We start from the raw sequence: 12,826 nt of genomic DNA, 5'->3' as shown, positions 1-12,826 counted from the left end.
TGTATATAAATATAATATAATATATAATTAATTATATTAATTATATATATATTATATATATATATATTAAAAACCGTCGGCAGCAAGAAACTCCAAGGGTGTGAGCTGTAAATATATCTCCGCGACTCGCGGAGTTTGAAGGGCATTTTGCCGCGAGTCGCGGAGCCCCAATTTTCAACTCTGGCTATAAAGCCAACCGAATTCTGATCAAAATTAATCATCTTTTTTTTCTCTTCCTCTTCATACGTAAATATATTTATATTTATAATTTATATTTTAATTTTAATTATAATTCTAATAATAAGGGTATGTTAGCGAATGTTGTAAGGGTGTAAGTCGAAATTCTGTCCGTGTAACGCTACGCTATTTTTAATCATTGTAAGTTATGTTCAACCTTTTTATATTAATGTCTCGTAGCTAAGTTATTATTATGCTTATTTAAAACGAAGTAATCATGATGTTGGGCTAATTACTAAAATTGGGTAATTGGGCTTTGTACCATAATTGGGGTTTGGACAAAAGAACGACACTTGTGGAAACTAGACTATGGGCTATTAATGGGCTTTATATTTGTTTAACTAAATGAAAGTTTGTTAATGTTAATATAAAGATTTACAATTGGGCGTCCCTATAAATTACCATATACACTCGATTGGACACGATGGGCGGGGTATTTATATGTACGAATAATCGTTCATTTAACCGGACACGGGAATGGATTAATAGCCACTAGAATAATTAAAACAGGGGTGAAATTACATTCAAGGGTAATTGGTGTAATTGTTAACAAAGTAGTAAAACCTTGGTTTACACGCAGTCGATAACCTGGTGTATTCATTAAACAAAGTATTAAAACCTTGTTACAATTCGAATCCCCAATTAGTTGGAATATTTATCTTCGGGTATAATAATAATTTGACAAGGACACTTGCAATTTATATTTATGACTGATGGACTGTTATGGACAAAAACCAGACGGACATATTAAATAATCCAGGACAAAGGACAATTAACCCATGGGCATAAAACTAAAATCAACGCGTCAAACATCATGATTACGGAAGTTTAAATAAGCATAATTCTTTTATTTCATATTTTATTTCCTTTATTTTATATTTAATTGCACTTCTAATTATCGCACTTTTATTGTTATTTAATCGCACTTTTAATTATCGTACTTTTAATTATCGCAATTTAATTTTATCGCATTTTTATTATTCGCAATTTCATTATCGTTATTTACTTTACGCTTTAATTTAAAGTCTTGTATTTATTTTATATTTTACATTAGGTTTTAACTGCGACTAAAGTTTTAAAATCGACAAACCGGTCATTAAACGGTAAAAACCCCCCTTTATAATAATAATATTACCTATATATATATTTGTATTTTTATAAAAATAAACTAATATAGCGTTGAGCTTTGTTTAAAGATTTCCCTGTGGAACGAACCGGACTTACTAAAAACTACACTACTGTACGATTAGGTACACTGCCTATAAGTGTTGTAGCAAGGTTTAAGTATATCCATTCTATAAATAAATAAATATCTTGTGTAAAATTGTATCGTATTTAATAGTTTTTCCTAGTAAAATATAAGCTATTTTATATACACCTCGTTCGACATCAAGTATTTTTGGCGCCGCTGCCGGGGATTTATCTTAAAAACCGGAAGCGCAACGCTAATATATAAAAAAAAAAAAAGATTTTTAGTTACTTTTATTAAAAGTCGTTTTTGTAAAAATACGTTTTAAATATTCAAAAATATAAAAAGAAAAACAAAAATATATGTATTTTTAAGATTTTGTAAATATTTAAGTTTTATAAGTTTCTTTATTTCTATTTTAGTTTATAAAAATATAAGTTTTATTTTAAAATCGTTTATTTAAATTAAAAACAGAAAACATAAAAAAAAAAAAAAAATAAAGAAAAACGCGTAAAAAGTGAAACCTGTCAACTGAATTCTGGAACCCCGCGACTCGCGGGGATTTCTTTTTTATTTGCCGCGACTCGCGGAGGGTTTCTGACACACGGACAAAAACCCTAATCAAGCATTGATTACGGGTTTTAATTTATTATTATTATTATTAAAACTTAATTATTATTATTATTATTATTAGTTTTATTTTTACTTTTACTTTTTATTTATATATTTTAGTTTAATTAGTTTTATTAAATTGTAAAATTAGTAATTTTATAAAATAAATAATATAAAAATAATATTTTTATAAAAATTGTACTTTTTACAACTTTTTGTATATTTTTATATTTTGTACCTTTTTAATCGTTGTAGCGTAATATTTGTATTTTTTTAGCTCATATTTAATTTTAAACTTAGTTTTAGCTATAGTTATTTTTACTCCTAGATTTTTAGGCTTTGCCGTAGAATTCCTTAAGTGCTTTTTCTTTAGACTAAGATTTAGGTGCTTTAGAATTTTGCGACGCCTTTTTAAGTTTTAGTTTCTTTTTAAGTTATTTTCATTTGGGATTTAGTTTTTCCTGTAAGCTTTAATATTTTTAGACCTTTTACTATGTATCAATTATCATTCCAATTAGTAATTTCAATTTGCGATTATAATTTTAAGTTAGTTGTAGTAATAAGGTTAAATTAGTTAAGTATTTTTAAGTTTTGATAAGTTTCTTTTATTTTTCCGTCACCTTTTATTTTTCAATCATTTTTTCTTTTTCGACCTTTTTCGACGAACTCTTTTTCTCTCTTATTTCTCGCCATTCTAGTTTTTAGGACTTAGAATTTTTTCTACTTCTTATCTAAATTTCTTAAAATTACGAAAATTTATTTTAAGTGGTTAAATTGATAGACATCAAAATTTTCTGGTTCGTAGTAATAGTTGGATTTGTACGTGGACCGGGTTATTGGAGCCAAACAGTCCTCAATTATATTGAGACCAAACGAATCCTGCCCCTCTGCTGCATCTTTTGGCTATTCGAAACGTGGGCAAAATCAGAAAAGTCTATTGATTGTATAACTTATTATAATTTTTCTTTCCTTTTTAAAACTAATAGGATATTCAGTGAATGCACCGAGCAAGACGTTCATCACCTTTTGTACGTTCACCACCTGTAACTCGATCAAGACATCGTTTAACAAATATAACCGCCGTTGATTTTTCTTTAGAATCGTCATCCAGTCGACCAAGTACTTCAGTTCAAATTTCCGATAATCCATTTTTTGAACCCAACCTCACAATTGAGAATCCAGAAAATATTCAGGGACGGTTCATAGATCCTGAACCATTAAACTTTCCTCCGGAACCACCAATCATTCAAACAGAGATTGTTGAGGAACGAACTATTAAATCAGAACCATCTAGTGATACCGAGTCAACAAATTCAATTATGGAGAATCTGGAACCTTTAAGTATGGAAGACCGAATGAGAGCTAAACGCACTGGCCAAGGTCACGCAATTACTCATCCAGACATTAATGCGCCAGATTATGAAATCAAAGGACAAATTCTACACATGGTGACTAATCAATGCCAATTTAGTGGTGCGCCGAAGGAAGATCCAAATGAACATCTACGTACCTTTAATAGGATCTGCACACTATTTAAAATCCGAGAAGTGGAGGATGAACAGATATATCTCATGTTATTTCCCTGGACTTTAAAGGGAGAAGCCAAAGATTGGTTGGAATCGTTACCTGAAGGGGCGATCGATACATGGGATGTTTTAATTGACAAATTTCTTAAACAATTCTTTCCTGCATCTAAAGCCGTAAGACTTCAAGCAGAAATTGTTACGTTCACACAGAAACCAAATGAAACTCTATATGAGGCGTGGACAAGATATGGAAAGTTGTTAAGAGGATGTCCGCAACATGGTTTAGACACCTGTCAATTAGTACAAATATTCTACCAAGGATGCGACATCACTACAAGAAAAGACATAGATATAGCAGCTGGTGGTTCTATTATGAAGAAAACCGAAACTGATGCTTACAAAATTATTGATAATACTGCTTCCCACTCACATGAGTGGCACCAAGAAAAAGATATCATTAGATCATCTAAAGCAGCTAGAGCCGATTCTAGCCATGACTTAGATTCCATTTCGGCAAAGATAGATGCTTTCGAGAGACGAATGGAAAAGATGACTAAGGATATTCACTCAATACGAATTAGTTGTGAGCAGTGTGGAGGACCACATTTGACAAAAGATTGTCTAAGTATTGAATTAACAATGGAACAAAGAGAGAATATTTCATACATAAACCAAAGGCCTGGAAATAATTATCAGAATAATTATCAACCGCCAAGACCGATTTACAATCAAAACCAGAATTATAACCGAAATATTCCATACAACAACCAACAAGGTCCTAGCAATCAACAAGTATCCAATAATACTTACAATCAGCAAAGACCGAATTTTCAAAACAAACCACCACAACAAACCGATGATAAAAAGCCGAATTTAGAAGATATGATGACGAAGCTAGTTGAAACTCAAACGCAGTTTTTCACATCTCAAAAACAAACCAATGAACAAAATGCTCAAGCATTTAGAAATCAACAAGCTTCTATTCAAAATCTGGAACAAGAAGTAAGTAACCTAGCAAGGTTAATAGGTGAAAGGAAACCGGGAAGTCTACCTAGTGATACAAACGCTAACCCCCGGAATGAAACAGCTAAAGCTATTACCACAAGAAGTGGTACAACACTTAAACCACCTGAAATACCTGTAACTTCTGATGAAACTATTCCTACTCCACAAGAACCACAACCTGATCAAGATAAGGAAAAAGAACCGGTAGTAGAAAAGGTTAATGAAGATAACACAGTTAAGGATAAACCTTATGTTAAACCATACCAACCACCACTTCCTTATCCGAGTAAAATGAAGAAGGAAAAACTTGAAGCCGAGCAATCCAAATTCTTGGATATGTTTAAACAGATAAATGTAAATCTTCCTTTCATTGATGTAATTTCAGGAATGCCTAGATATGCTAAATTCTTGAAAGATCTAATCACGAATAGAAAGAAAATGGAAGAACTCTCGGCTGTTACTATGAATGCTAATTGTTCAGCAGTGCTGTTGAATAAGATACCAGAAAAACTATCTGATCCAGGAAGTTTCACAATTCCATGTTTTCTGGGTAGTCTTAGTTCAATAGAAGCATTAGCAGATTTAGGTGCTAGTATAAATCTAATGCCGTATTCACTATACGCTAAACTAGACCTTGGAGAATTGAAACCAACCAGAATAAGCATACAACTAGCCGATCGATCAATAAAATATCCTAGAGGGATAATGGAAAACATGCTAGTTAAAGTTGGTACTTTAGTATTTCCAGTAGATTTTGTTGTTTTGGACATGGAAGAAGATTCTCAAGTTCCTCTCATATTAGGAAGACCATTCTTAAACACGGCTAAAGCAATGATAGACGTGTTCGGTAAGAAACTGACCCTAAGTATAGAGGATGAGAGTGTTACCTTTTCAGTTGATAGAGCAATGCAACAACCACAATCTGCAGATGATACATGTTATTATATTCAAACTATAGATGCACATGCAGAATTATTAGAAGAATTTCCAGAATTACAAGGAACAGGAGAATGTTCTTTAGGAGAAAGTAATGAACCAATTAATGAAGCTGAAATGTTAGCTACACTTATAGCTAATGGATATGAACCAACAACAGAAGAAATTCAAATGCTAAAAGAAGAAGACAGATATCGATATAAATCATCGATAGAAGAACCTCCGAAATTAGAGTTAAAGCCACTTCCAAACCATTTGGAATACGCTTATTTACATGGTGAATCTGAATTACCTGTAATAATATCGTCTTCTCTTACTGAAAATGAGAAATCACAACTCATTTCTGTGTTGAAAGCTCATAAACCAGCCATTGCATGGAAGATTCATGATATTAAAGGAATAAGTCCTTCGTATTGCACACATAAAATCCTTATGGAAGAAGGTCATAAAACATATGTGCAACGCCAACGAAGACTAAATCCTAATATGCAAGATGTAGTTAAGAAAGAGATTATTAAACTGCTAGATGCAGGTTTGATATATCCAATTTCTGATAGTCCATGGGTAAGCCCAGTTCAATGCGTGCCTAAGAAGGGTGGCATGACTGTCATCACAAATGAGAAAAATGAGCTTATTCCTACTAGGACTGTAACAGGATGGCGTGTATGTATTGATTATAGAAAATTAAATGACGCCACCAGAAAAGATCACTTTCCCTTACCTTTCATAGATCAAATGTTGGAAAGATTAGCCGGAAATAGTTACTATTGTTTTCTAGATGGATTTTCCGGATATTTTCAAATTCCAATAGCACCTGAAGATCAAGACAAAACCACATTTACGTGCCCTTATGGTACTTTTGCTTACAAACGCATGCCATTTGGACTTTGTAACGCCCCTGCAACCTTTCAAAGGTGTATGATGGCGATTTTTCACGACATGATAGAAGAATGCATGGAAGTATTCATGGATGACTTTTCAGTCTTCGGTGATACATTTAAATCATGTCTAGTTAATCTGGAACGAATGCTAATTAGATGCGAAAAATCAAATCTAGTACTTAATTGGGAGAAATGCCATTTCATGGTTAAAGAAGGCATCGTTCTTGGACATAAAATTTCAAAAGAAGGAATTGAAGTGGATAGAGCTAAAGTAGATGTAATTGCTAAACTTCCACATCCCACCAATGTTAGAGGAGTTAGGAGTTTTCTAGGGCATGCCGGTTTTTACCGACGTTTCATAAAAGATTTTTCTAAAATTGCCACTCCTATGAATAAACTCCTAGAAAAGGATGCGCCATTCATCTTTTCAGATGAATGTATCAAATCTTTTAATATTCTTAAAGAAAAACTCACTAATGCACCGATCATGATAACACCAAATTGGAATCTACCATTTGAACTAATGTGCGATGCAAGTGATTTTGCAATGGGAGCCGTTTTAGGACAAAGGATTGAAAAACGATTTCAACCTATATATTATGCTAGTAAGACGTTACAAGGAGCACAAACGAACTATACAACTACTGAAAAAGAACTCCTTGCTATTGTCTTTGCTTTTGACAAATTTCGATCATATCTCGTTCTAGCAAAAACGGTGGTCTATACCGACCATTCTGCTCTTAGATACCTATTTTCAAAACAAGATGCTAAACCAAGATTAATCCGTTGGATCTTACTCTTACAAGAGTTTGATATTGAAATCCGAGATAAAAAAGGAGCAGAAAATCTCGCCGCTGATCATCTTTCTCGTCTTGAAAATCCCGAATTAGAAGTTCTGAATGAATCGGCCATACAAGACAACTTTCCTGATGAATATCTATTGAAGATAGATTATAAAGAAATCCCATGGTTTGCAGACTATGCAAACTACTTAGTTTGTGGATTCCTTGAAAAAGGATTATCGTACCAAAGACGAAAGAAATTCTTCAGTGATATAAAACACTATTTCTGGGAAGATCCACATCTGTTTAAAAGTTGTCCCGATGGAATAATACGCCGATGTGTATTTGGAGATGAAGCTAGTAAAATTTTAAACCATTGTCACACAGGACCAACAGGAGGGCATTATGGGCCTCAACTAACAGCAAGAAAAGTTTATGAAGCTGGATTCTATTGGCCTACAATTTACAAAGACGCACACCTTCTTTGCAAATCCTGTGATGCATGTCAAAGGGCCGGAAAAATAAGTCAACGTGATGAAATGCCACAAAATGTCATCCAAGTATGTGAAGTATTTGACATTTGGGGTATTGACTTTATGGGTCCATTTCCAAAATCTCATAATAATCTATATATACTCGTAGCCATTGATTATGTATCTAAATGGGCGGAAGCACAAGCTCTCCCAACTAACGATGCACGAGTTGTAGTCAACTTTTTAAAACGTCTTTTTGCAAGGTTTGGAACACCGAAAGCTTTAATAAGTGATCGGGGTACTCATTTCTGTAATAATCAACTTGAGAAAGTTCTTAAAAGATATGGAGTAACTCATAAAATCTCCACCGCATATCATCCACAAACAAGTGGACAAGTTGAAAATACAAACCGAGCTTTAAAACGTATTCTAGAGAAAACCGTAGGATCAAATCCGAAGGAATGGTCCATTAAATTGGAGGATGCACTCTGGGCTTTTAGAACAGCCTACAAAACTCCAATTGGAACCACACCTTTTAGACTTGTGTATGGAAAAGCATGTCATCTTCCAGTAGAAATTGAACACAAAGCATTTTGGGCTTTGAAGACATGTAATCTTGATTTACATGAAGCCGGACGTCTACGATTAAGTCAACTAAACGAATTAGAAGAATTAAGACATGAAGCATACGAAAATTCGTTAATCTATAAAGAAAGAACGAAGAAATGGCATGATAAAAGAATCAGAAGTTCAAAAGAATTTAAAGAAGGAGACAGAGTTCTTCTTTTCAATTCACGATTCAAGCTATTTCCTGGAAAATTGAAATCAAGATGGTCTGGACCATTCATAGTCAAAAGAGTTTTCCCATACGGAACGATAGAATTAATAAATTCAAATGGGATTGAATTTAAAGTTAATGGTCACAGAGTTAAACATTACATACATGGTCCGATGGAAGTCGACAACGAAGTTAATCACAATTTCGATACCACAGCTAACTAAGTGTGGGGAGAATCAAGTCTTTAAAGGATAATATGTATTTCTGTTAGAGTTAGATTGTCTGTTTTCGTGTAGTTCTCGAAAATGGAACACGTATGGTCTTTCCCTAGCAGACCCTAAAGAACTAGTCTTCTCCCCCCATTCTGAATTTTTATTTTTTTTTAGGTTTTTACGAAATGAAGACTGCCTGTGAACTAAACCATGGTCTAATGCTACACGCTTTGATCACTAAACGTAATAATGACATACTCCCGAGTGAAATAGTATCAGTAATCAGAGAAAGAATGGACGGAGTTAGAAAAGGATCCAGATGCGAAGATAATAAGTTACAATTTGGTAAAGGAAAATCAAAATCCGCAGCAAAAAGAAGAGCACGACACCTAGAACGATGTCACAAATGCGGAAAATGGTCACATGGAGGTAAATGTTCAAATAATCAAACCTATTCAAATACTGAATTTGTTACTTTATGCAGAGACGGACCGTTCATATGTTTAGAAGAAAAGACAATGAATGCTCGAGGTTACGCCTATGCAGCCATGGAAAACCAATTAAACCGACTATCTTATGAATATAATAGATCATATAACTAAGAAATCTATTTCACATGTATGTCTGTACAGTTTTTATTTTTATTTTTATTTTTAACCTTTTGATAATAAACGCTAATTTGTTCGCTAAAAAGTATTAAATTGGTATTAAATAAAATTAGGTTTGGCGACCGAAATTATTGATATCATTCAAAAATTTATTACATCACTGCGAAATTTAACGTTTATTCTTAAGGTATAAATATCTTTAATCAATCAAACCAAAATATTTCAAAAATTCGTCATGAGTTAAATTAGGTCTTGGAACCGAAATTACTTTACCGAAAAGAGGGGCGCATATTTTTGATAATATTTGATTGATTAAAGTGGGATAAAAAGACAAAAAGATTTTTAATTTTATTTTTACCATGTTTTTAATCTTAATATTTAAATCTTAAATTAATATTGTAAATTTTGTAAAAACAATATATTTAAAATTGTAAATATTTGAAAAATTAATATAAGTTTGGTATGAATTTATGAATTTTTAAATTAAGTTTGGTGTGAATTTTTAATTTTTAAAATATGAAATTTTAATTTTATGCATTTCAAATTTTAAGTTTGGTGTGAATTTTGAATTTTTAATATTAATTTTGAATTTTATATTTAAGTTGTGTGAATTTAAAAACAAAAATTTACTTTATCTCATTAAGTTAAAAATATGATTTTTAAAATTCGTCGTAAGTTGAAGACTAGGTCTTTGAACCGAAATTGCTTTACCCGAGGAAGGGACGAGAACTTTTATTATCATTATTTTTAATCTTATTGATTTAAAGTATGCCAAAAACATTGAAAAAACCCAAAAATCTTAGCTTTTAAAACAATCGCTACAAAAAGACAAATTTTAAAATTTTGTCGAAGGACGGACTAGGACATCGATCCGAAACGACCTCGTCCTAAATAACAAGGGAAACAAAATTTTAAAATTAAATACTTAATTGATTTATAAGTTAAAGATTATAAAAAAAAAAAAAAAAAAAAAAAATACCAAACTCCGCGAGTCGCGGAGTTTGGAGGGTAAATCTCCGCGAGTCGCGGAGAGACCGGATTACAGAAAAAAAAAATAAGAGCTGCACACGAACTGATCAGCTCCCACACACAAACACACTGCATAAACACCCGAAAAATACTGCGAAAACCCACGAAAATCACCCCCAAAAATCTCAATTTTTAACCGTTAATCACCAAATTTTTTGCTAAAATCATGTTGAGAAGGATGATATCTAAGAACTACTCAAGAAAAACGGTAAATTTCTACACCTAAATACCATTTAATTCGAAATTTTGTGTTCTTGAGCTATTTTTTCCCCAATTTGATTTTGATGCTTTTTAGTGTAATTAAGCTTAAATTGTTTATGTATTATGCTTGTATAACCTAGATTGATGCTGTTTAACATGATTAGAAGCCTTAAACTTCAAATTTTGAATAATCTAGGGTTTGTGTTCTTGAGCAAATTTGGGGCTTTTTGATATAAACAGGTTATGGCCGATTTTTGTCATGAATTGTTGCTAAATTGAGTAGTGTAACATGTCTAGGTAGTTAAATGATCCAAACTTTGAGCCTAAACATGATTTTGAGAATTAAAGTGGACTTTTTCAAGTCCAAAATTCATGAACTTGATTTTTGAAAGATAATGCCATTTGAGACTTGTTTATTTGCTAGTAATGATTATTTTGACATGTTATTTGAGTTGAATGCTTATGAACTTGGCGAAAATTTTCGTATATGCTTATTTGAAAAAGTGTAAATTTGATAAAAATGTGAAAATGAGCTTAAGTTTGATATAAATTGATAATGTCATTGTAATTATTTTGATTGATGATTTTGCTGACACTAATGCATATTTGGATGCACAAAATTTGTGTTTGTGCAGAATGAAAGGGGTGAATCTTCATCCCAAGCCCGCCATGCTCCTGCTGAGAACTTGGAACAACAGGAGGTAGATAACTACTACAAGCAGGATGTACCTCATCCAGTCATGACCTTTTCAGATATGCACTTGGAACAGTTGCACCCGAACCTGAGATTTGACAGACTTTGGATAGATTATCCAAAATATCAACGGGGTTTGCATACTCTTCATTCCAAGGTTGTTGAGGTACCAAGGGTCATAGAATGGGGACCCTTGGAAGCTGTAGAATTGGCCGGGCCAATTAGGGAATTACTGGTACAGAGGTATGGTAATTCTTCTTTTAATGACTGGATATGTTTATTCACCATACGCAGACCTGTATATAAAGTATGGTGTGAAGAGTTGTTATGTAGTATAGAGTTGAATGATCGGGTAGCTAGTTTAACCGATCGTTCTTTTATTAGATTTTTGTTAGGCGGTTCGATGCGCCACATGTCTTTACTGGACATGGCTCAGGCTTTACGTATATATACGCCTGAGGAATTAGCGTCTGCCGATTGTAGAGGATTGATACTAAACGGTAGGAAAATAGATGAAAATTTTGATACACACGGTGTGTGGAGTCAAATGACAAGCCATCACCGTTTCAAAGGGGGAAACTACTCTTATTTGGATATAGATAGAGCCGAATTAAGAGTAATACATAGGTTTTTAGCTAATTCGATTACACAAAGGGGTAAAAACAAAGAAAAGGTAAATGAACAAGATTTGTTTTACCATATGTGTATTCGAGACCCACACAGCGCTGTAAGTATACCATATTGTGTGGGTTATTATTTATCAGCTATGGTTCGAGGGATGCGTCCACATAGCATAATAGGAGGTGGTATTTTTATTACTTTGATTGGTGAATATCTCGGTGTGGATATAAGTCGGGGGGGATTATTAGTAGAAGAGCCGGAACCCCGCGACACTATAGGTTTAAATGTATACCATGGTGCGAAAGTTTTGAAGCGGCGAAATAACGCCGCAGTACGATACAATGGTAGACATCCACAGGTAGAGAGAAACCAGGAACAAGGTAATGTAGGAGGGGGGAATGAGATGCAAGAAATGCATAGGTTTATAGCTTCTCAGGAATACGAAAATGCTAGACAGAGAGCATTTGAAGATTGGCAAGTTCATCAGAACCAGATCATAGCGCATTGCCAACATATAGGTAGAAACTATATTCCTACACCGAAACTCGTCTTCCCTCCTTGGTCGATAGAGATGCAGCCACCATATCCTACGTATGACCCTGCCGAAGCATTCTATAGCACTTATGGTTATGCGTGGAACCCCTATTGGTACCAATATCATCCTTAGTTTAACTTTTTTTTTTTTTTTTTTTATTATTTTGTAATTTGTAATTATTGATACATTTAATATTTTTGTTAATATTGTAATCATTTTTATAATTTCTAACTTTTATTCTTAGATTTTAATAATTTTTGAATGTGGGGTAATAAGCCAAACTTCAAAAATATGTATATATGTTTGCAGTTTATCTTATGTACACAACAGGGTAAAACAACGCATTTTCAAAGACTGGCATTAAGTTCAGCAAAAGCAACTAATTTTGACGACAAGATGCAAAATACATGTGAAATAACAACAAGACGGAATGAACAAATGATGTGCACCATTTATCATTCAGCAAACAAACGCCAATATATTTGGAAACTTTGGTAAAAATTTAAT

This window comes from Rutidosis leptorrhynchoides, chromosome 3 (assembly GCF_046630445.1).
Source record: "Rutidosis leptorrhynchoides isolate AG116_Rl617_1_P2 chromosome 3, CSIRO_AGI_Rlap_v1, whole genome shotgun sequence".
Lineage (NCBI taxonomy): Eukaryota > Viridiplantae > Streptophyta > Magnoliopsida > Asterales > Asteraceae > Rutidosis > Rutidosis leptorrhynchoides.
Note: the sequence above shows the minus strand (reverse complement) of the source record.